Below are 22534 nucleotides of genomic sequence, written 5' to 3'. Positions count from 1 at the left end.
TTACCAGCCTTTCCACATCCTGTTCTTTAACAACAAGCCACTACCCAGAATTTGGAGGCAGAGGCAGCCAGAGCCACATAATGGGACCTCATCTTGGTGACCTTGAGTCACTAAACCAGCCCACATTCAAGGAGGTGGGGACATAGTATTCAGTTTTGGAAGGAAAGTGTTTTAAAGCTAGCCTCCAGTGTGCTTGGTAGACACCAGTCAAGTTCCTGGAGAGGTTATTCTGATTTTAACTTTACAGAAATAGGCTAGGCATGCTGAGGACCAGAAGAATGGGCTGAATTGTTCATGTTTAAAATAAGAGTCTCCTGGAAGCTGTTCTTGCATAGTCTGTCTATTAATAGAGAGGCATCATAGAACTGCAGTACTGCATGTTTTCCATGGGATTTATAGGTCAGATAAGCAAACTAGCACTGTGTCAGTTATTTTTCTAATTGTTATGACAAAATACACAACAAAAACAACTTAAAGAAGAAAAGGTTTGTTCTGGCACACAGTTCCATGACATCAAGGTATGGTGGCAGAAGTAGGAGACAGCTTGGTCACATTGCATTCATAGTTAGGACACAGTATCATGAATGAGCACTTTTGCTGCCTAGTTTTCTTTGTCCTTTTTTATTCAGTCTGATGTCCCAGTCCTTGGACTGGTACTACTCATATTTAGGACAAGTCTTCCCACCTCAGTGAGCCTAATTTGGATAATCCCTCACAGGTTTCCCTGAGGGTTTGTTTTCATAATACTCAGATCTCATCAAGTTGATAGCAGAAACTAACCATGGACACCGTCTTTATTTATTCCTTCAATTTGTGGGAATCAAAGATAATCGTTGTTTTGTTTTGGCCCTCAAATGGCAAAATTGTCTGCTTTCAGATGCTCAACCAGAGGAGAGGAATGTGGAAGGTCATTTCACAGCTCAGTTAGGTTGGGGTATATCAGAATACTGGTATATTCTACCATGTTCGCTGTTTTCTTTGAGTTCATAGGCTCCTCTGCTAGTTTTTCTAGGCAATACTGTCTGCCATCTTGTTACCCATGACAGTATCTGAGAAACATGAAGACATTTGGAGATGCCTTACAGTCTTGAGATCTCGTGTTAGGGACTATCCAGTAAATGACTGTACCATTTGAGATGGAGAAAATTATAGGTAGCTGGCTTAAAACTACAGAGTATTACAGGGATTAAAAATTATTTCTTTGAAAAACATTGATAACAATGTTTTCATTTAAAATAATACATTTGTGGCTGGGGATGTGGCTCAGCAGGTAAGGAAGATGCTTGCCACCGAGCCTGGCACCAACATGGTTGAAGAGATAACTGACTTCCATAGTTGGATTCTGACCTCCACACATACTTCACTGCATCCATACATATATACACATACACTAAAAGAAATGTAATTTAAAAACTTAAAAATATGAAAAAAAATAACCCGTGTGGTTATGCTTTCAGCAGTTCACAGTGTCTTGTTTACATAATCTGATTCTGCTCACTATAGCTTGGTTATTCAGAGGCTGACTTTGTAATTTATCCTTATCTGTGTACTTTTATTTTCCTTTCTATTTGACCTTTTTTACTGCCTGGTTGTACCTCTGCTGATGCAGACATGTAAAAGGTAAGAGAGGAAGTTGGATTATATTTGTGTTAATTTAAAAACTTGTTTAAAGTAGGAAAATGTAATATATATACATATATACATATATGTGCATGTGTGTATGTGTATGCATGTGTGTATATATATATATATGTATATATTTTAAACATTGAACTTTGAAGGTGAAACCTTAAAAAAATCTAGGCTTTGATGTTGGGCCAAGTCTTACTACTGTCTTATATTTTGCTTTTATGTACTTGTATTAGGTTTGTTTCTCATTGTAACAAAATACCTGACAAATGTGTTAGGAAGGAAAGGTTGATTTAAGAGCACAATTCATCGTAGCTGGGAAATTTAAGAGCACAATCCATCGTGGCTGGGAAATCATGGCGGGAGGAGTGTGAGGCTGGTCACATTGTTTGGAGACAGAGAAGTGAATACAGGTGCTCAGCTTGCTTTGTTCTTTTTTTTCTTAGCATATTTTTTGAAATTATAATTACCCTACTTTCCCTTTCCTCCCTTCATTATCTCCTATGTACCTCTCTTGCTCTCGTTCAGTCTTGTGGCCTCTCTCTTTATTTTTTTAATTTGCTGTGTGTGTGTGTGTGTGTTTGTGATGTCCTAAGTACAGCCTACTCAGTCCATATAATATTACTTGGTATGTATGTTTTCAAAGCTGACCATTTGATAATGGATAACCAATTGGTATGCTTTTCCCTGGATAAGACTATATAAGCTTCTTTCAGTATTTCTATTGTTGTTTGTTTAGGGTTGAGCCCTTGTGACCAGCATGTCTATTGGTGTTCTGTTTGTTCAAGTCATGTTAGGCAGTTATTTTGGTGAGACTTGATGGGTGTAGTTTTTCTGGTATTTCTGGGAGACACAACCTCACAGCGAACTTCCTGTTCCTCTGGCTCTTACAGTCTTTCTGGCCCCTCTTTCGAGATGTTGCCTAAGCTTTAGGTGCAGGAGTTGTGTTGTAGATGCATCACTTGGGACTGGGCTTCACATTTCTGCATTTTGATTGGTTGTGGTTTTCTGTAATGATTTTTCTCAGCTACAACGAGAAGGTCTTTGATGAGAGATGAAAACTACACTTATCTGTGGATATAAGGATACATATTTAGGATGCATTCGGGATATGTTGGTTTAGTAATGTGGTGGTTGTAGATTATCCTGTAGCATCTGTGACTTCATTAGCCCTAGTTAATTGGCTATATTTCTAATACCAGGCATGATTTACCTCTTGTTGAATGGCTGTTGGTTAAGTATGTGTTGGCTGGGTATTTGTTCCACTACTGCATCTTCCGGTAACATGAAAGCAGGGAGGAGGCTGTGAGGTTAGATGCAGCCCTGGTTCTTTGGGCCCTGTTTCTGAAGTGCATGGTGTGCTCAGCAGTTGGAACTTACCTTTTACCTCCGGGAGCAGCCAAGGGCAGTGTCAATAGCCTTAATGTTTGGGAGTCTCTTAGACAGCCCTGACCAACAGCTCCAAGAGCATTCTCTGGCTGGTGAGATGGCTGCTCTTCTAAAGGTCCTGAGTTCAAGTCTCAGCAACCCCATGATGCTTCACAACCATCTATAGTGAGGTCTAGTGCCCTCTTCAGGCCTGCAGGTGTTACATGCAGACAGAACACTGTATATACATAATAATAAAAAAAGTAAAAAAATTTTATTATTTATTTAATTTATTCAGATTACATCTCAATTGTTTTCCCCTCACTTATATCCATCCATTCCTCCCTCCCTCCTGCTTTTACCCTATTCCCCTTCCCTAGGTCTATGACCGAGGGGGACATCCTCCCCTACTGTCCCCATAGGTTGTCAAGTTTCAACTTGGTAGCCTGCTTATCCTTTCTCTGAGTGCCACCAGGCCTCCTCACCACAGGGAAGTGGTCAAATATGGGGCACCAGAGTTCATGTCCGAGTCAGTCCCCATTCTCCACATAATTGTGGAGATTGTCCTGTCCATTGGCTAGATCTGAGAAGGGATTCGATGTTTATTGCAAGTGTTGTCCTTGGATGGCCCAGATCCATCCATCATGATATTTTGTTATAGGTTTCGAGGGCCCTCTGGATCCTTCTATTTCCCCATTGTCCCATACTTCTCTCACATAGAATCCCAAAAGGATGTCCTTACAACTATCCCAATCTCCTGGTAAGTGAAGACTTCCATGGGACATGTCTCTTGGACTAGTGTCCAATTATATATGAGTATATACCCTGTGAGTATTTCTGCTTCTGGGTTAACTCACTCAGTATGATCATTTCTAGTTCCATCCATTTGTCCACAAATTTTGGCATTTCCTTGTTTTTAATAGCTGAGTAGTATTCCATAGTATAAATGTACCACAGTTTCTTTATCCATTCTTCGACTGAGGGACATTTAGGTTGTTTCCAGGTTCTGGCTATTTTGAATAAGGCTGTTATGAACAGCAGCCTTGTTGTGTGATGGAGCATCTTCTGGGTATATTCCAAGGAGTGAAATAGCTGGGTCTTGAGGAAGCCCTATTCCCAGTTTTCTGATATAGCGCCAAATAGATTTTTCCAAAGTGGTTGTACAACTTTGCATTCCCACCAGCAATGAAGGAGTGTTCCTCTCTCTCCACATTCTCGCCAGCATGTGGTGTCACTTGAATTTTTGATCTTAGCCATTTTGATGGGTGTATGATGGAATCTCAGAGTCGTTTTGATTTGCATTTCTCTTATGACTAAGGAGGTTGAGCTTTTTTTTTTTTTTTTGCAGCCATTCAGTATTCCTCTGTTGAGAATTCTCTGTTTAGTTCTGAGCCCCATTTCTTAATTTGGTTGTTTGGTTTGGTGATGTTTACTTTCATGAGTTCTTTATATATTTTGGATATTAGACCTTTGTCAGATGAAGGGTTGGTGAAGACCTTTTCCCAGTCTGTACGCTGTCGCTTTCTTCTGTTGACAGTGTCTCCTGCCTTAACAGAAGCTTCTCAGCCTCATGAGGTCCCATTTATTAATTGTTGACCTTAAGGCCTGGGCTGTTGGTGTTCTGTTCAGGAAGTTGTCTTCTGTGCCAATGTATTCCAGGCTCTTCCCCACTGTTTCTTCTAACTGATTTAGTGTCTCTGGTTTTATGTTGAGGTCTTTGATCCACTTGGATTTGAGTTTTGTGCATGGTGATAAATATGAGTCTAATTGCTTTTTTCTACATGTAGACATCCAGTTAGACTAGCACAATTTGTTGAAGATGCTATCCTTTCCCCATTGAATAGATTTGGCTTCTTTGTCAAAAATCAAGTGACCATATGTGTGTGGATTCATTTCTGGGTCTTCAGTTCGATTACATTGATCAACCAGCCTGTTGCTGTGCCAGTACCATGCTATTTTAATTACTGTTGTTCTATAGTTCAACTTGAGATCAGGTATGGAGATAAGAGAAAAAAAGTCTTTAAAAAAAGGGGGGGGGGGGGAAGAAGGCTTCTCATGCCAGGTATTGGGGCTTTTGTTAGATAATCTGTGGCTCTTGGGGAGAACATTGTCATCTCAGATGGGAAAATTTCATTTAAACTATGTGCACACTTAACATGTATTATAGGTATGTACTTGACAGTATGATTTCTAATGAAAATTTTTAGACACCTTTACTGTAATTTTTATCCCCTTCCTCCTCTTTTTGTATTTATTCCCTCCTCCCTGACTAAAGTCCCTCATTTTTCCCCTATCAGACCACTTGTACCCTGCTATTACCCTCTATATTGCTCTGTCTCACCCGCCTCCCAATGGTCCCCTTTTACTTTCCTAGTTACTGCAGCTCTAGGTTAAATATTCACACATGAAGATTGGGGCCAGGTGCTCAGATAAGACATATGCACCCTGTGTGGTGGTGGCAGCAGTGATGCACGTCTTTAATTCCAGCACTCAAGAGGCAGAAGCAGGTGGATTTCTGTGAGTTTGAGGCCAGCCTGGTCTACGAAGAGAGTTTCAGGACAGCCAGGGCTATTACACAAAGAAACCCTAGTTCAGAAAAACAAACAACAAAGAAACCAACAAAAACAAAACAAATGAAAAGAGAGATGACATGCAGTTTGTTTTTTTGGTCAGAGTTACCTCATTCAACATGATGCTTTCTTTCTAGTTCCATTCATTTACCTGCAAATTACATGATTTCATTTTTTGTTAGAGCAGAGTAGTATTCCATAGTGTATATGTGCCACATTTTCATTATTCACTGCTAATTGAAGGACTTTTAGGTTGCTATTTTGACTTGAGCAACAATGAACATTGCTGAGCAAGTTTATAGAGTAGGATGTTTAGTCTTTTGGGCATATGCTGAGGAGTAGTATAGAAGAGTCATATGATAGAATTATTTTAAGCTTTTTGAGGATTTTCTACATTTATTTCCAGAGTGGCTGGACTAATGTACTATTCCATGACAATCTTAAACCCTGTTCTGGCCTCCATGGGCACCCACATACACATGCACACACTAACAAATAACTAAATTAATAAGTTTGTTATGTTTGTTAGCTACATATAATGTATCAAGCACTAAGGGGTGTTAAAGTTCATGTAAAATTAGTCATGTTATTGGCAGCCTATAGAATAGAATATTTTAAAATTGAAACATGTGCTTTCAGCTGTACATTATATTTAATAAAATATGGAAAATTAAGAATTTCATATACTAATACTGGAGTGCATACAAATTTTATACTGAAATTAACATAAACTTAAAATTTGTTAGATTTTTATCTTTTAAAATATTCATACACTTTTTAATTGATACTATAGTAAGAATTCTGATCATCCTGTTGAGTGTTTTCAAAATCTAGAAGTCATAGGCAATTAATAATTATATGTCCCCAAAATGTAATTAAATTTGTTCTTATGACTCTAAGTATGATGATTTTTGTTCTTTGGAGAATCAGATAGTACATAACTAGATAGTACATAATGAGATAATTAAAACTACATCCATATCCTGTAATTCTGTTATGTCTTAGGATCTTTTGTGATTAGTGAGATGTGTTGGAGGACAGAATCAAACACATTATTTATAAAGGTTTTTCTTTTAATCAAAGCGTTCTTTTTGCATGATTATATATTCTGGCTTTTCAGGGTACATGTTTTATAAAGAATTGAGTGCATAAGAGTTTAGTGTCTATCATTATGGTACGTCTGTAGTGCTTCTCTACTGTGGGTGAAGGGCCAGATTATAAGTACTAGTCTGTTGGACTGAATGGAGAGGTAGACAGTTTAGTTTTTGAGAGTAACAAAGCCAGATGATGTTGATTTAATCTTTTACATAGTATTCAAAATATTAAAACAAGTTGTTTGAAGATTTAATAGAGTCAAGTAAATGCATGTTCAAGAGTACATTTATGAGGCTGGACTTGAGACTCTTCCAGAGGACCCAGGCTTGATTCCTAGCACCCACAACATGGATTACAACTGTCTCTAACTACAGTGCGGGAATCTGATACCCACCATCTTTTGGCCTCTAAGGGCATTGCATGCATGTGGTGCACACACATACATGCAAGAAAAGTACCTATACTTACAAAAATTATAAAGAATAGATTTATAATGAGACTTTGTAAATAAATGTAATAATTATGTTACTGGCTTATTTTATTTAATGTCAGTATTTATTCCTGGTTCCTTTGATATTGCTGTCACTGTAACCATACTGTCAGTTGGAGGTTGGAAAGAACAATTAAGTTATTTCTTTGCCTCTTAAAGCTCTTAATGAAGAACAGAAACAGGAAACGGTTATAAATAATAAAGAAAATATATTCCTGTGATTCACAATTTTAGTATTTAGAATGCCCAAGATGGAGTGACCTTTGGTGAGGGCTGCCTTCCTCTGTCATAATATGGCAGAAGGTATCACATGGAGTAAGCACATGAAAATGAGGAGGAAAACGTCTCTTCTCCTTTATTACCCACCCACTCTTGAGGTAACTAGCCCATTCCTGAGATAATGACATTTAACTTATTTCTGTAGGCTGGTTCCTCATTCCCTAATTAAGGTCTCATCTCTTAATATCATTAAAATAGCAATTAAGATTTGTCATGTTTTGGAGGGGATAGTCAAGTCACAGAAGAAGCCAGATGTGGGGTGAAGGTGAGTAGGGAAATGTGATGAGAATGTCAGTACTGCATTCCCCCACAGAACAGGACAACAGAGAATAGAGGTTTTCACTGCAGGAAGTCATGACACCTTTATTGTTGCAGACTGTTTAGCTGAACATCTTGGGTAGGGACTGGGCAGACATGTTTAAGACCACTTGTGCATATCTCTCCCAGAAACCATTAGGCTTGAGGTAGACACTTGTCCCGTGGGCAGTCATTGCAGGTGGCAGATGACTACAAGTGAAAGTGATTTGTCTGCTTCAAGTGTGGATTCCATATTTACTTAGGTATGCTAACCTAGTACAAACGATTTACTCTTTTGAATGTATTCTTCTATTTGTACTCTCATAATAAAACTGTTTAAGTGACGGTTGTGAGTGAAAACTGAAAGGTAAGTAAAATTACCATTATTCTTAGGTTAATAGAAATAACTTTGTAAACGTTAGTAATAAAATAGTAATTAGCAAATGTGGGTTTGGGTGGACCTACTTTTAACAAGATAGCTTAATGTTTAACTCTTTGCTACATGTCAACACATGGTTGTGAGAGTTGTTAGACTTCTAAATTATGCCATTAAAATGGAAAACATTTATTTTCTCAAATTAGATATTGTTTCTTTGAGCTTTTTAAAAATAAAATCAAAAGCCTATAATTGCTTTTTTTTTTTGGCATGCTGTTAAGCTCTTAGATTTCAGATTTGAAAAAAATGAACATTACATAAAGTGCTTAATTGTATGGTTTGATTTTCTTGTGAGAATGATATCACAGGAATGTTTTTCTTGTTTTTGGAGAAAGGGGTTATATGAGATGACCATGAATTAGTCTATGTGTTCTGTTTCTTTGGATATTTGAAATTCAAATTTTAAAATTGCATATACTTAGGGTAAACAACATCATGTTCTGGTACATGCAGTGCAGTAAATAGTACGGTGTAAATTGCTCGAGCTTGTCGATATTGTGGGGAAAGGGTTGTTAGTAACAGGATATAGCAAAATTATGAACATCAGTCTAAGTATCTTGCAGAAGCTTACTGTCGAAATATTTGTTTCTTGGCCTCTTGCTCTTCATTCATTTACCCAGCTGCTTTAGCAGAGCTCTGGTGGTACTTCATTAAGAGTTACACATGCATAACAGACAATCTTTCTAGCTTAGGAACAAAGAATGTCTAAAGCATACATTTAGTTCTAGTTGGTTTGTTTGATGCTAGGATTATAAAGGTCTGTGATTTCCAGTAGTAATGTATTGTTATTTAGGAAACTAATTCTGGAATATTTTTTGGAATAGTTACAATTTACTGATTTGGTTCTAAAAAGTACATGATTAAAATCATTTAAGGTGAGGCTTCCTGAGTTTCCTAAGCTGTCTGCATTAAACCTGTTATTATTTTCAACTTTCTCTTGAAGGAGGAAATTGAAATGTGTTTTTGGCTTACAGAAGTTTGACATGTTTTGACAAGAGTATGAAAAGTTAAAAAAGGCTTTATGTTTTGCTTTATTTCAAAACCTTATTTCCTGTTGCTGAATTGCTACATTAGGTGTTGTTAAAGTGATGTACCCAGGTTATAATGAAAGGTTGATAATATCTAGCATTTTATGCACAATTGCTAGGTGACACATGTGGGTAAACAGTTGAAAGTGTTGAGAGAGGCATAGACTGGAGGGAGGGAAGTTACACCCTCAGAGTTTACTGTGCTGGTTTCTGTGCTCTTATCTTGAGAACAGTTGAGGTGGTGATTTTGTAATGTTAAAATATCACATATTTCATACATATGTATAATTTTAATGTGTTAAAGAAAATAGGAAAACTACTTAACCAGAAAGGTAATTTTTATATATGGTACATGTAATTTTATTCCAGTTTCTTTGTTGAGCAGCAAGAGCGAGGACTGGAACAGGCCATGTAACACATCTATCAGTGATACATGTTTTTATCTAGCTAGTGTTTGTGAGGCTCTGAGTCTTGTCCTTAGCACTGGGTAAAGTTGGTGAGTCTGAAGCAGAAGGGAAGCAATCCCTGCCTTATTTAGTCCCTTTAAGAGAAAAGGACAGTAACAATCATTTTGCTATTAGGAAGATAATTAGGGAATTTAGTGGGAAAATGCCTTTTTACTTTGTGCTTAGGTATTGATTTATCTTAAAATTTTCAGGCACACATTTGAGAAAAGGTGTTACTTATGAAGCAGCATTGCTGTGTTTGTGGCTATACGTTTATCATCTGAACCATTTGTTTTATTTTGTATTTATAACCTGTTTTATGTTTCTTATGGCAGAGATAATTTTTTTAGAGATTTATTTATTTATTATTTTGCATACAGTGCTCTGCTTGAATGTACACCTGCAGGCCAGAAGAGGGCATCAGATCACTTTATAGATGGTTGGGAGCCACCATGTGGTTATTGGGAATTGAACTCAGGACCTCTAGAAGAGCAGTCAGGGCACTTAACCTCTGAGCCATCTCTCCAGCCCCCAAGAGATAATTATATACTGTGGTATTATCTCATTGTAAGTAACTATACTAAAAATATGCCTTTGGTTAAACTGAATATCAAATCTAAAAAATGGTTTGGAAAAAATCAGCATTTATCTTTCTCGCATAAATAAATGAAAGTAACAAGAGATAATGTATGCTAACCTTGAATTTATTAAGTGATATTTATATATTTGTCACTTTAATCTTTTAGACTTGAGTGTGTTTAATACTTACAGTTTTGGGTATCTTTTAGACTTGAGTGCATTTAATACTTACAGTTTTAGGTATTGCTTTATTACTTTATTTTTAATTTTTATGTAGTGCTAAGGATCAAGCCCTGGATCTTGCACATGCCAGGCAAGTGTGCGTGCTCCCTCCGAGCTGGTTTCCAGCCTTTAATATGTGATATTAGCTACAGAGGGAACTAACTGGGTTACTTTTCTCATCTTATTTTACACATTTTTTAATTCTTATAATGGGATTTGTTTTCAAGATAAGTAGGTTTTCTTATGTCTCCCTTTCATCTTGTGTAAAGACTCTACTTAAGTACAGAATAAAAATTGTTATTCTGATGGTTGTTGTAAAAGCCTTGAGATAAGATAATCTTATTGTTTCCTATCATCATCAGGTATGAAGTTTATCATACTGTAAAGGTTCTCTCTTGAGAGCTTGAACTTATTTTTTAAGAGACAGAGTCTCCTTTTGCTTCAGTTGGCCTTAAAGTCCCTATGTAGCTGAGCATGCCCTAACTTCTGATCCTACTGTTTCTATCTCTCAGGTGCTAGAAGTACAAGCATGTCACCATGCCTGCCTTGAAAGTGGTTATGGACCGAGTTGGTACATAACAAACTATTCTTGCACCTATGCTACCTCATATAGAAGATGCATGTTTTATGATCTGCAGTGCAAGTTAAGAAGCTCATCCTTAGGGAGTTCTGTTTACCTTCCCACAGATGGCTACTTTTACTTGTGTGTGCTGCTTTGCTTTTAGTTCTGCTTTGAGAGATAGTCCCACATTTATTTATTTTAAAAAAGATTTATTTTATGTATATATGAGAGCTCTATCTGCATGTACAATTGCACACCAGAAGAGAGTATCAGATCACATTACAGATGGTTGTGAGCCACCATGTGGTTGCCGGAAATTGAACTCAGGACCTCTGGAAGAGCAGACAGAGCTCTTAACCCCTGAGGTATCTCTCCAGCCCCCTGTTTGTTTATTTTTAAAACACTGTCTATATATCCCTGGTTGTCCTGACTCTATGTAGACCAGGTTGACCTTGAACTGATATTTATTTTATATTCATGTTCAGTAACAGGCTAAGACAAAGGGTATGTTCTATATGGTTTAGCAGTGTTTGTGGAGAGGCCAAGGAGAATGTTTTGGAAATTCTAAAAGTGTTTTTCTTTAATCTCTTTTTTAAAGAGAAACAACCCACAAGTATATGTGATGATTTGTTGTAGGTACTATGACTGAAGAAGGGTTTATGGGTTGATTCCTGCTTGCATTCTCAGCTTTTAGTATTAAATAGTATTGGTTGATTCATAGTAAACATTAGAATGAATAAATTCATGATAAACACATTAAATATTCTTTGATGTCTTTTGGGAAAGTATTATTTTCTTCCATTTTTGAGATCACATTTAGGAAGTATGAGACACCATAGTTAGTTACTCCGTTTCCTCAAGGTTGGACAGATGTAAATAGCCATTTACAGAATATTTTACCTTATCCACTATCCCATATTTTTGTACCTTTTCTTTTTAAATAGTCATTTAAGAGTTGTTTAGATGTTTCAAAGATGTGACTATTTCAAAGTGACTAGTTTCTCATTTCCAATTAATTCCTACTTTTAACCTCAACATTGGTGTGCTCTGCCTCCATCCTTACCTTCAGGCTGTTAGCATCTCATCATAAATTCAGAAGATGTTAAAATAGAACATGATACAAAGAATGCCACTTTTGAATAAATCTAGATTTCTGTTGTTCTTGGGTAAGTCAGGCCTTTTAGTCCTTCCTTCTATCCCGCCTGTGCTGTGCTGGGGAGTGAGCCTAGGGTCTTGTGTTTGCTAGGCCAGTGCTCTTTTACTGAGCATTAACAGTTAAACCAGTGATTAAATGGAAAGCTCCTGGATGAGTAATTGACAAGTAGTAAAATGACAACTGCTGAATGATAGCAGCTACAGTGGCTATGTTTACTAGTGGGAAAGCAGAGATAATCAAGGGGATTGATGATATGTTTGCACTTGAAGATTAAGGAAGATCACACAATTGTTAAGAGTATGAAGTATAATACATTTCTATTTTTAGGATATTGAAGCCCACTTGTTTTCTGGATTTAGGCCACTTTTTCTCTAACTAACTACCTTCAAAAGTTGTTGAAATGGCAGACAAGAAATATGCTTTAATTGAGGAACATTGCTGGTGTTGAGGAAAATTCTTGGAAAGAAGTTGTATTTACAAAGACTGAATGACTGATTAGAACTGTGGAGAAATTGGGATGTTGTAGGTCCAGGGCTAATTACCTAATCTTGGGCTAGCTTTAGCCCTCCGAATAGCCATTCCTTGACTACCTCTGTGTTGGGACCTAACATTCTGTGACAAAAACCCTTTGAATTCCATTAACTTACCAGTCCACTAGCTCCTACCAACCCAGAAGCTGAGAATGTCACTAGAGAATGTCGAAGCCTACAGAAAAGCATCCCCCATCTTGCTGTGACCATTTTGTCAGTGTGCCCATTAATGTATTTCAAGCTTGCTGGAACTAACACCCTGTGAGTAAATAGATAAAACCTTTGGAAATCTATTAACTTAGCAGATCACTAGCTTCCACCAACCGAAGACTAAGACTATCATCAGATAGCATCTTAGACGTATACAAAAGCTTCCTCCATCTTTCTGACTGTCTTACTGATGTCTCATTGTATGTTGAGTTAACCTTGATTTATGACTTTATTTGTTCTGTAAAACTATAAATAAAACGCCATGACTGTTTCCACATTGAAACATTGGATTTGGGGTAACCTAAATATGTGTTTCTAGGCTTGATCACTCAATGGTTCTAGAATAAACTCTCTTATTCTCTTTAAGGTAAGAGCTGTGCTTTTTGTATAATGTAAAATTCTATAGTGTATCTAGTTATTCTATGATGAATTTCATGAGAAAGAAGTGTATATGGTATAGTCTCTGCTGTAAAATAAACTGTAACTTAGTAAATGATAGTGTGTGTGCGTGTGTGGTGTATCCTGCTTAAAATAAGCATAGCCTCTCCTCCATTGCTTTAGTTTGGCTACATGTCTTATGAAAATAAAGTTATCACAGGTTGTTTTGTTTGGTCAGATTGATGGCCTTAGTAACCATGCAATTTTGAGTATGCCATTCAGCATTTTCTTGTTTATTAAAGAAATTTATTAATATTAATTCTGTGTTGTGTTAGTTTTACGAAATAGAAAGTTAATTTTTAGTACAAAATAAACACTCAATAAATGTTTGCTGTTATTTATTCTATACGTTTCTGAAAACCATGATTCCATGGTGAAAAAGCAGGCTTGTTGGCTCCGATTCCTTAACGATTCTACTTTATTAGTTATTTATTAAAGGCATGTATCTCTCTTACAACCCTAAATAGGAGGGAAAGGAGATTAAGGAGAACAAGAATGAAAACTTCTAGATATTAGTTCTGTGGGACAATTCCCCTGGCGTAATTCTCAGGAGTCTAGCAGATCCTCTATCTGACAGAAGCCGCACTGTCCGTGGACTGAACTTGGAGTTACACACTGACCACCGCCTCTGCTGCAAATCCTGAAACTCCGGGCACGGGGTGGGGGGGTGGGGTGGGTGGGGGTGGTGGTGGGTGGTGGGCAGGAACCCCAGATCTCTCTCTCTCTCTCTCTCTCCAGTTTCCCAATGTTCTTCTCTCTCTCCCCTGCTTCCTCCTCCCAATCAATGGTTGTCTTTGCAGTACAGTACCCCTGTCTTTTGTCTTGGGCTGATCCTTCCTCTCAGTCTATACTCAGATCTTTATCAGTTTGTAAGACAAAGCCTCAGTGGGGTCAAGCATCCCAATACTGTATTCACCTTGGGCCCAGACTAAGGCAAGATTACATTCAAGCATCTCAAGACTGTTTTCACCTTGGGCCCAGACTAAGGCAAGATTACATTCTCTTCACACAGGCTCCTTGGAATCTGGTAGATTGGCTTTGAGCCTTGTTAGCTATCTATTTACATGTTAAATGTCACACTGGATACATTACTTAGCCATCCTCTTCCTGTTTTCCTTTTCATAAAATGAAGATAATAGCTACCTTACAGCATATTCTAAATACATAGGCACTTTGTAAATGGTAATTATTAAAGGTGTTATGTCTCAAATCCAAGTCAATAGCATTTTCTTGGGTGGCAATATGAGCAAGTTGATTCGGTTTTTCTTATACTTGACAGCCAGCTGAATTGAATATTATTTCTATAATCAGGGCTAATTTTCCTATCCAGGTAAAAGCTTAATGCTAGGACTGGAGGCTGAGAGTAGAAGATTTCTTTCTTTCTTTCTTTCTTTCTTTCTTTCTTTCTTTCTCTCTCTCTCTTTCTTTCTTTCTTTCTATCATCTCTCTGTCTTGTAATTTTTCTTTTTTTTTTTAGAAACTGTTTTTTTCTGGTGCCCCAGTGGCACTCGGAGGAAGGATAGCAGACTACCAAGAAGAGACTTGATACCCTAGCATCATATTCAGGGGGAGGAGGTCCCCTCAGTCACAGTCATAGGGAAGGGGAATGGGGTGAAAGCGGGAGGGAAGGAGGAGTGGGAGGATGCATGGGATGGGATAGCAAATGAGATGTAATATGAATTATTTTATTTTTCAATAAAAATGTGTTTAAATAAAAAAAAGAAACTTTGTTTTTTGATCTTTCTTGATAGCTTGCCTCCTGTAGGCCTTGAATCTATATGTCATGAGGGTTGTCTTAATGCATTTCTATGTACTATGTGTGTCCTGATGCTTGTGGAGGCCAGAGAGGTTATCAGATGCCTAGGATCAGCTGGGACTGCAGTCATGGATGGTTATGAGCTGCCTTGTGGGTGCTGGGAATCACATCAAACACCAGTGGGCTTAACTGCTCTGCTATCTCTTTAGCCTCACGGGTGTGTGCACCAGTGTGCATGTGTGTTTAGGGGTGGCTAAAGAAGTTTTTCATATTATTATTACCTTGATTTTAATTTTTAAAAACCTGCCTGTCAAAATTTGAAGCACATTCAAAGTTAGTATTGATACAAATATTCCCATGACTTTTAGCCACCTTTAGCAGGTGATGATGATATACATTTGCAGAGATGTAGGGAGGGAGCACATGGGCTCTGTCCTTTAATGGCTAGGGATATATCTGAGTATTGCCTATGTGGTCTGGTGTCAATGTCAAATGGTGAATGATTTTGCTCCTTTATGTTTACATCTCCTTTTCTACAGAAGATTACATGAAGAAAATCCAGAACTACTAATACCAAAAAAAGAAAAGAAAAAGAAAAGAAAAGAAAAGAAAAAAAGCGCAATTCTGATGAGGTTGTGAGGTTCTGTATGCTCCTAGATTTTCAAAAACACAACTCACTCAATATTATGCATATATTCATTTATTTATGCAACACATGTGAGTGACTTATATATGTCAAATATTCTCTAGATATCTGGGTTACACCAGTGAATATATATCCTTGATATTTTAGTTACTTTTTTTTTTTAAATTGCAGTGACAAAAGTGCCTGAGAAAACAATTTTAAGAACTTAAGGTTTCTTAGTTTGGATCATGGTTTCAGAGGTCCATAATTGTTTAGCCCCATGTAGTTGGACAAACATCAAAGACAGTGTGACCATGCGGAAGGGAGCATCTTGTTAAGAAGAGGTGGCGTGAGGGGGACACATGAAGAGGCTAGGGACACATTCCCAGTGACCTGCTTCTTCCAACTAGGCTGTATCTTCTGCCTTTACCATTTTCCAATGATGCTATCATAGTGTGAATCAATTAATGGGATCTTCATGATTGAATTGCCTCTGGAAATACTGTCGTAGGCATATTTAGAGGTGTGATCCAGGAATCTTAGGTAGCTCTTCATCTTACCAAGTTGACAAAATCAGTCATCAGACTTTGACAATGTAATAAGAGAGAAACAGGTAATAAGCAGCACATTCAATATAGAAATAAATTAGGTTAAATACTAGGAAAAAGCATGCTTAAAAAAAAAGTAAATAGAGCAAGATGAAGGGGGATTAGGGTTTGCTGCTTGTGGTTAGATGAGGTGTTAGGTAAGGCCATTAGAGTAGATCTCTCAAGAGGATGGTATTCGAGCAAGCAATTTAATGGAGGGCTAATGGTGGCCAAGCAGACACCTGAGAGAAGAATATTTCTTGTGAAGGGACAGAGCAAGTCTGCCAGCTTTGTTTCAGGCTAAGGAAAGATCATTATAGCTGGGATTGAGTGAACAAGGGGAGAATTGTAATGATGTGCTGCAGAAGGTTCATGTGATGTGGGCACAGTAATGAGGAGGGATACTTTGTAGAATACTAAGACTATAAAATACTTTAAGGATACTTGGCATTTGTTCTGGGAACCATCAAGAGCTTTTTTTTTTTGTGTGTGTGTGTATATAGTCCAGTATGCTACCTCAGGTGTCATTCTCAGGAACACTGTCCACCTGCTTTGATGTATGTATGATCTTTCATAGGTAGAGTTTCAGGATCTGCCTATCTTCCGAACATTGAGATTGTAAGTGCAAACCATCATGCTTGGTGTTTCTACAGGTTTCTGTGATCAGACTCAGGTCTTCATGCAAAGTCCTCACCCTTGCAACCTTCTGTCAAGAGAGAAAAAATATCTTATTGTGGACGCTATAGCGTGTCACAGTGTGTTGTGCGGTGTGTGTGTGTGTATGTGTATATATATATATATCCTTTTGTCCACACTTCTTTGCTTACATTGTTCATTGTAATGACTTGTTGCTCTGGTGAGAGGCCTCTGGCTTCTGCTACTGTAGGAGAAGCAGGAACCTCACTGAGACTCCTCTCAGATATCCTGTTGTTGCCCTGTGCCATGGAGATCCTGTAGTTTTGGATCTGTGGGACTTGCCCCATCATGCACTCCAGCAGTTCATCGATGGGGTAGATGTTGGGTTGGACCAATTCACAGCCATGGATCTGGGCCTGAGGGGTATCTGGGCTGGTCAGCCTGCTGGCTCTCTTGCTCTCTTGAACTTGTGACCAGCTCACCAGCAACCCCTGCAACAATGCCAGCTCTACCCAGGTGAGGTGCAGGGCCTGCTTTTCCAAATGTTGCAGCTGGTGAGGGACTTGACCAGTTCTCCCACTCTCATGACCCTGGGGCCAGCTTTCCTACCTGCCATAGATGGCAAGGGACTAGGGGAGGTTGTGTTTTCCCCATCCAAGCCACAGACAAGAGGCTAGGCTGCCTCTCCTGTGCTCACACTCTCTTGACTGGCTCACCAGCAACCTCCCCATCCAGGGCAGCTCTACTGCCCAGGTGAGGTATAGGGCCTGCTCTCCTGAGTGCTGTAGCAGGAGAGGTGCAGGACCAGCTTTCCTGCTTTCATGGCCCCAGGGCCAGGTCTCCCACTTGCCATAGGTGGTGAGGGGTGAGCAGGTAGTAGGGTATCTCTCCTTCATCCGTGCCACCACAGAGGAGACAGTGGTATGGCCAGCTCTTCTAGAATTGTATCTCTCTCTCTCTCTCTCTTTTTTTTTTTTTTTTTTTTTTTTGGTTTTTCAAGGCAGGGTTTCTCTGTATAGTGTTGGCTGTCCTGGACTTGCTTTGTAGACCAGGCTGGCCTCGAACTCACAGCGATCTGCCTGCCTCTGCCTCCCGAGTGCTGGGATTAAAGGCGTGCGCCACCACGCCCGCCTGGCTAGAATTTAGGGCAGCTCACTGGCAACTCCTGCAATGTGTGGGGCTGCTTTGCATCTGTCTAGGGGTGGGGTCAGTTCTCCTGTTCTCATACCACCAGGGCTAGCTCTCCTATGATGCCTAGGTGAGAGGTGGGGCACAGCCCTCACACATCAGTATGTCCTTGGGAAGCAACCCAGACCAGAGACCTGGCTTTTGGTGGTAACAGACTCCTGCTGCTTCAGGGCCACAGACCCAGATGTGGCCCCCAGGGGCAGCACAGGCCAGGACCCCAGCATGGTCCCAGGTGGCATCACTGGCTACGCACATCAGGCTGTTCCCCATTACCAATGTTCTGCCTCTGTTTACTGTGTCCACATGCTTCTGTTTCTCTTTCTCTTCCATTTTCCACCTCCTACTCCTTAGTAGTTCCTAGGGTCTCTGAATATCTGGTGTCATCTCAGGAGTGGTCTCAGGAGTGCTGTGCCCTGCTTGTGCTTTATGGCACCAGGCAGGGGTCATCTTGGCCATGATCTGATACCCTAGGCCTGACAGCGTAGGACTAGTGGCCATCTCAGGCTAGCTCCCTGTCTGGTTCCCATGGGTCTGTGTATGTCTTGGGCTTGTTCCTTGCCCTGCCCCCTCCCCCCATTGGCCCCATGGTTCATTCCACTCGGCCTGTGGTCCCAGGTAGGGTTCTTCTAGTCTCCAGCTTGTTTTCCATCCTGGCAGCTTTTTCCAGTCCTGCGCAGTGCATGACTGATAGTGGTTTCAGGCTAGCTCCCTGTCCAGGCCCCCTCGTGCAAGACTGGTAGTGGTCTCAGGCTAGCTTTTTTTCAGGGAGTTTTAGGCTACTGATAATTCAGATGTTCATAGGTCAGAACACTGAGTGTAAACACAGACTCTGTCTTTTCTGCCACCTACTGACACATAGTGACACAGCAGCCACACCTGCAACTCCTCTAGGGGTAGATTATTTTTATTTTTGAGACAGGGTCTCATGTAGCCCAGACTGGCCTTGGACTCATGGCTTCTGAGTGCTGATATTACAGTACATTTTTATAAAAACCATGTGGTTTGATTCGAGTGAAGGCTTATCCTCAGGTAGAAAGGTTTGGCTGTTACTGGACTAATTAAAGTAGACATCCACTAGAGTAATATGAATTAATCAAGATCATTTGATCCCCAGTCAGGGTCAGAGACATACTTGCATGCATGTCGGTGCAGCTCTTCCTTGGGCACTCCTAAAGCAGTGGGTGTATTGCTTAATAAATGGGTCATTGTAGTTTTTTTGGGCCTTGGTCAGTTGTCAAAACACAGAAGGGTTTTGGTTGGCAAATGTTCTATATTATTCATATCCACTTACTTATAAATGAATACTGTTTCATCTTCCACAATTGTAAGGGATATTCTGTAGTCATTGTAGTTTTTATGCCTAATAGTCCTCCTAGTGTATATGATTTTGACTCACACTTACATTTTTCTGTTTCTGATTTGGTTTAAGAGACTCTTGAAAATGAATAGGTGGAACACACAATTTAACAATGCAAGCATGCTAACCACATTTGGCAAGGAGGAAATTAGATTGTGTGCACTACAATTTCATGCTTTTGACAGTGTTCAGTTATTTTTGGAAGAATATAACTTTTAGTTAGACTTTGTTGAATGTTGGTATAATGTTTATAGTACATATGTGAAAAGTTTTAGTTCTAAGCATCCACATGAGGTGTGGATTTGGATATCACATTGTTCATTTAGTGAAAATAGTGTTGAGTTAAAGTAATAATTGAAGGCTGTTTGACCTGGTAGAACTGGTAGCTTTGTTATTGTTATATGGGGAGTCGGATGGCTTAAGTATAATCAAAATAATCATTAAGCTCCTTTAAGATTATAATAGAAGATAATGGGCTGCACAATCACACACACACATTCATGTATATAGTAACACACACACACACACACACACACACACACACACACACACACCCGATTGCCTGTAGCACTTTATTTTTGTGGACCTTTAAGATGCATAGAAAATGAAAATGTTTATGTTTGGATTATAATACCTTGTAATAAAACATACTCTAAAGAGACTTGAAAATCCTTTATATTCTGATTGTGTGTTAGAACATTATAGAATTCCTTTAAAAACAGATTTGTTTTTTATGTGCTGCTTTCTTGGATATGCATGTTGAAATTGGATGGATTCATCTTGAGTTTACAAAACAGTGAGTTCATATTATTTTTTAAGAGGTGAATCCATCAGTTCTTTTTTGACATATACATTTATATTATGCATTAAATAAAGTAAACTACATACAGCAAGAAGAGTCATGAAACAATCAGGAATTATATAAATGTTACATTCATGGTGTTTTGGCGAATTGTATTTGGCAACCTTGCAGAAAACACCAATCCTATCTTGGTGAGGAGCTCATATTACTTAAAAGACCTCCAATATTTTTCCAACTGGTCCTGTTCTAAAATAGATTGCCATAATAAAAGAGAAAGTTAATATTTTGGTTTAACAAACTGCTATGTAATAGTAGGAAAAACTGATATTTGAGATGGCTTACTGGAATGTGGGTTAGGAATGAACCAGATATTATATAGAATGAAAATGTTAAGAATAAATTACTTTATATATAATATTTTAATATTCAATATATATTTAATATAATATTTAATACATAAACTATTATACATGTAATTTTTTTTGAGACAGAGTTTCTCTGTGTAGCCCTGGCTGTCCTGGAACTTACTTTGTAGGCTAGGCTGGTTTCAAACTCAGATCTGACTACCTCTGCCTCACCAGTGCTGGGATTAAAGGCGTACAACACTACTGCCAGCTGAAATAATTTAATCAAACTTCCTACCTGATGTAGGAGTTCATGGTTCTGTATTTAAAACAATTTGTTTATCTATTAAAGAAGTATTTATTGAGCCCATGCTATTTTTAGGCATTGTGCTAAGCATGTGTTGGTGAAAAAAGCAAAAGCAGACACAATCCTTGCCCTACTGCTGATAGTTTAGTGTCTGTCTTATAATCAAATATTCAGCAAATGGTGTTTTTATTATTTTATTTTATTTAGATCATTGAAAATTTCTTTCTAGGACTGTGAGATGGCTCAGCAGGTACTTGCTGGCAAGCTTGACAGTGTGAGTTTGATCTTAGGACCCGCATGGTGGAGAGAGGCAGCTTCTACAAGTTGTCCTCTGATTTCTACATGTGCATGGTGACATGCGTGCATACACAGACACACATACATATGTACACCACATAATAATGTAATAATTGCAAATTTTTTCCTCAGTGTTTTGAAAGTTTTCATATCTAGATCCTGTATGTTTGGTCCAATTTTACCTGTGCTAATTTTAGAAAGCAGTGTTGTGCACTCTCCGTCATGTGTATGTATGTGCACATGCACGGGTGCTTGTGTTAGTGCTGTGTGTTGTCCTCAATCACTTTTCACCTAGTTTTTAATTTTTTTTTGAAACAGTGTTTCTCTGTGTAGCCCTTGCTGACCTTGAACTCACTCTGTAGACTAGGCTGGCTCGAACACAGAGATCTGCTTGCCTCTGCTTCCCAAGTGCTGGAATTAAAGGCACACACCACCATGTTTGGCTTCCATCTAATTTTTTGAAACAGGTTCTTACTGAACCTGGAGGTAGTTGATTTGTCTAGACTGTGCTAGCCCTGTGAGCTCCAGGGACTCCCTTCTCTGCCTCCAGTGTTGGAAGTACAAATGTGTGGCATACTGCCTGGCCCTTTTTCTGGGTTGTTGAGATCAAATTTAGATCTTATGATTGTGGGGCAAGCACTTTAGTGCATGTGCCATCTCCACAAGCCCAGTGCTGTCTTTGAGGTTCATATTCTGATGGGTAGGGAAACATTTGCTTGTGTATGTGAGTTCTGAATTCCGCAGTCTTTCTATGCTTGCTCATTAGTTTTAGGAGGGTTTCTTTTTCATCTGCTTGCTTGTATCCTTTTTGAAGTCACTGATCATTTTTTTTCTAGTAAATTTCTGAACTTTTCATTTAGTCTTTTACCTGTTTTACTAATCTTTGAATCCATTAGTTCAGATCTTTTGGAGAAGTCATTGCATTGCTTTTTCTAGTGTGTCTATTGTGTGACTTGCATATTTGTAGGTTTCAGTGTCTCTTCTGGCTTTATTTGGGAACTTTCTTATGGAGAGTCTTACTCTGAGGCCCCATTCTTTTTTTTTTTTTTTTTTTTTTTAATATAGTACATGGAAGTATTTTATGGTAGAGAAATGCATGGATCTTTAGCTCCAATAATCATCTCTGACTTAAGCAATGGAAAGAACATCAAACAAATTCCAAGTTAATATATTGATCTGAAATCTTAAATAGATATCTATAATGTTATTACATAAAGAATTCAAATTTCCATATGCATATCAAGATTTTTGTCAAAGGATTAATATTTAATAATGATTCATATTAGTAGTAACACAGTGG

General features: G+C 38.6%; 1 protein-coding gene and 1 non-coding gene across 4 annotated transcripts in view; one reads left to right on the top strand and one right to left on the bottom strand.

The window, feature by feature from the left end:
* Rabgap1l (RAB GTPase activating protein 1 like) overlaps positions 1 to 22534 on the top strand; it is a 583034-nt gene that overhangs the window by 28887 nt on the left and 531613 nt on the right. The gene's annotated exons all lie outside the window — the stretch shown is intronic.
* On the bottom strand, positions 18895 to 19025 carry LOC127191224 (small nucleolar RNA SNORA17). The gene has a single exon (XR_007830846.1). It is a non-coding gene; the product is annotated as a small nucleolar RNA SNORA17 (small nucleolar RNA).

This window comes from Acomys russatus, chromosome 6 (genome assembly GCF_903995435.1).
Source record: "Acomys russatus chromosome 6, mAcoRus1.1, whole genome shotgun sequence".
Taxonomy (NCBI): domain Eukaryota; kingdom Metazoa; phylum Chordata; class Mammalia; order Rodentia; family Muridae; genus Acomys; species Acomys russatus.
This window is presented reverse-complemented; position numbering and strand designations above follow the sequence as displayed.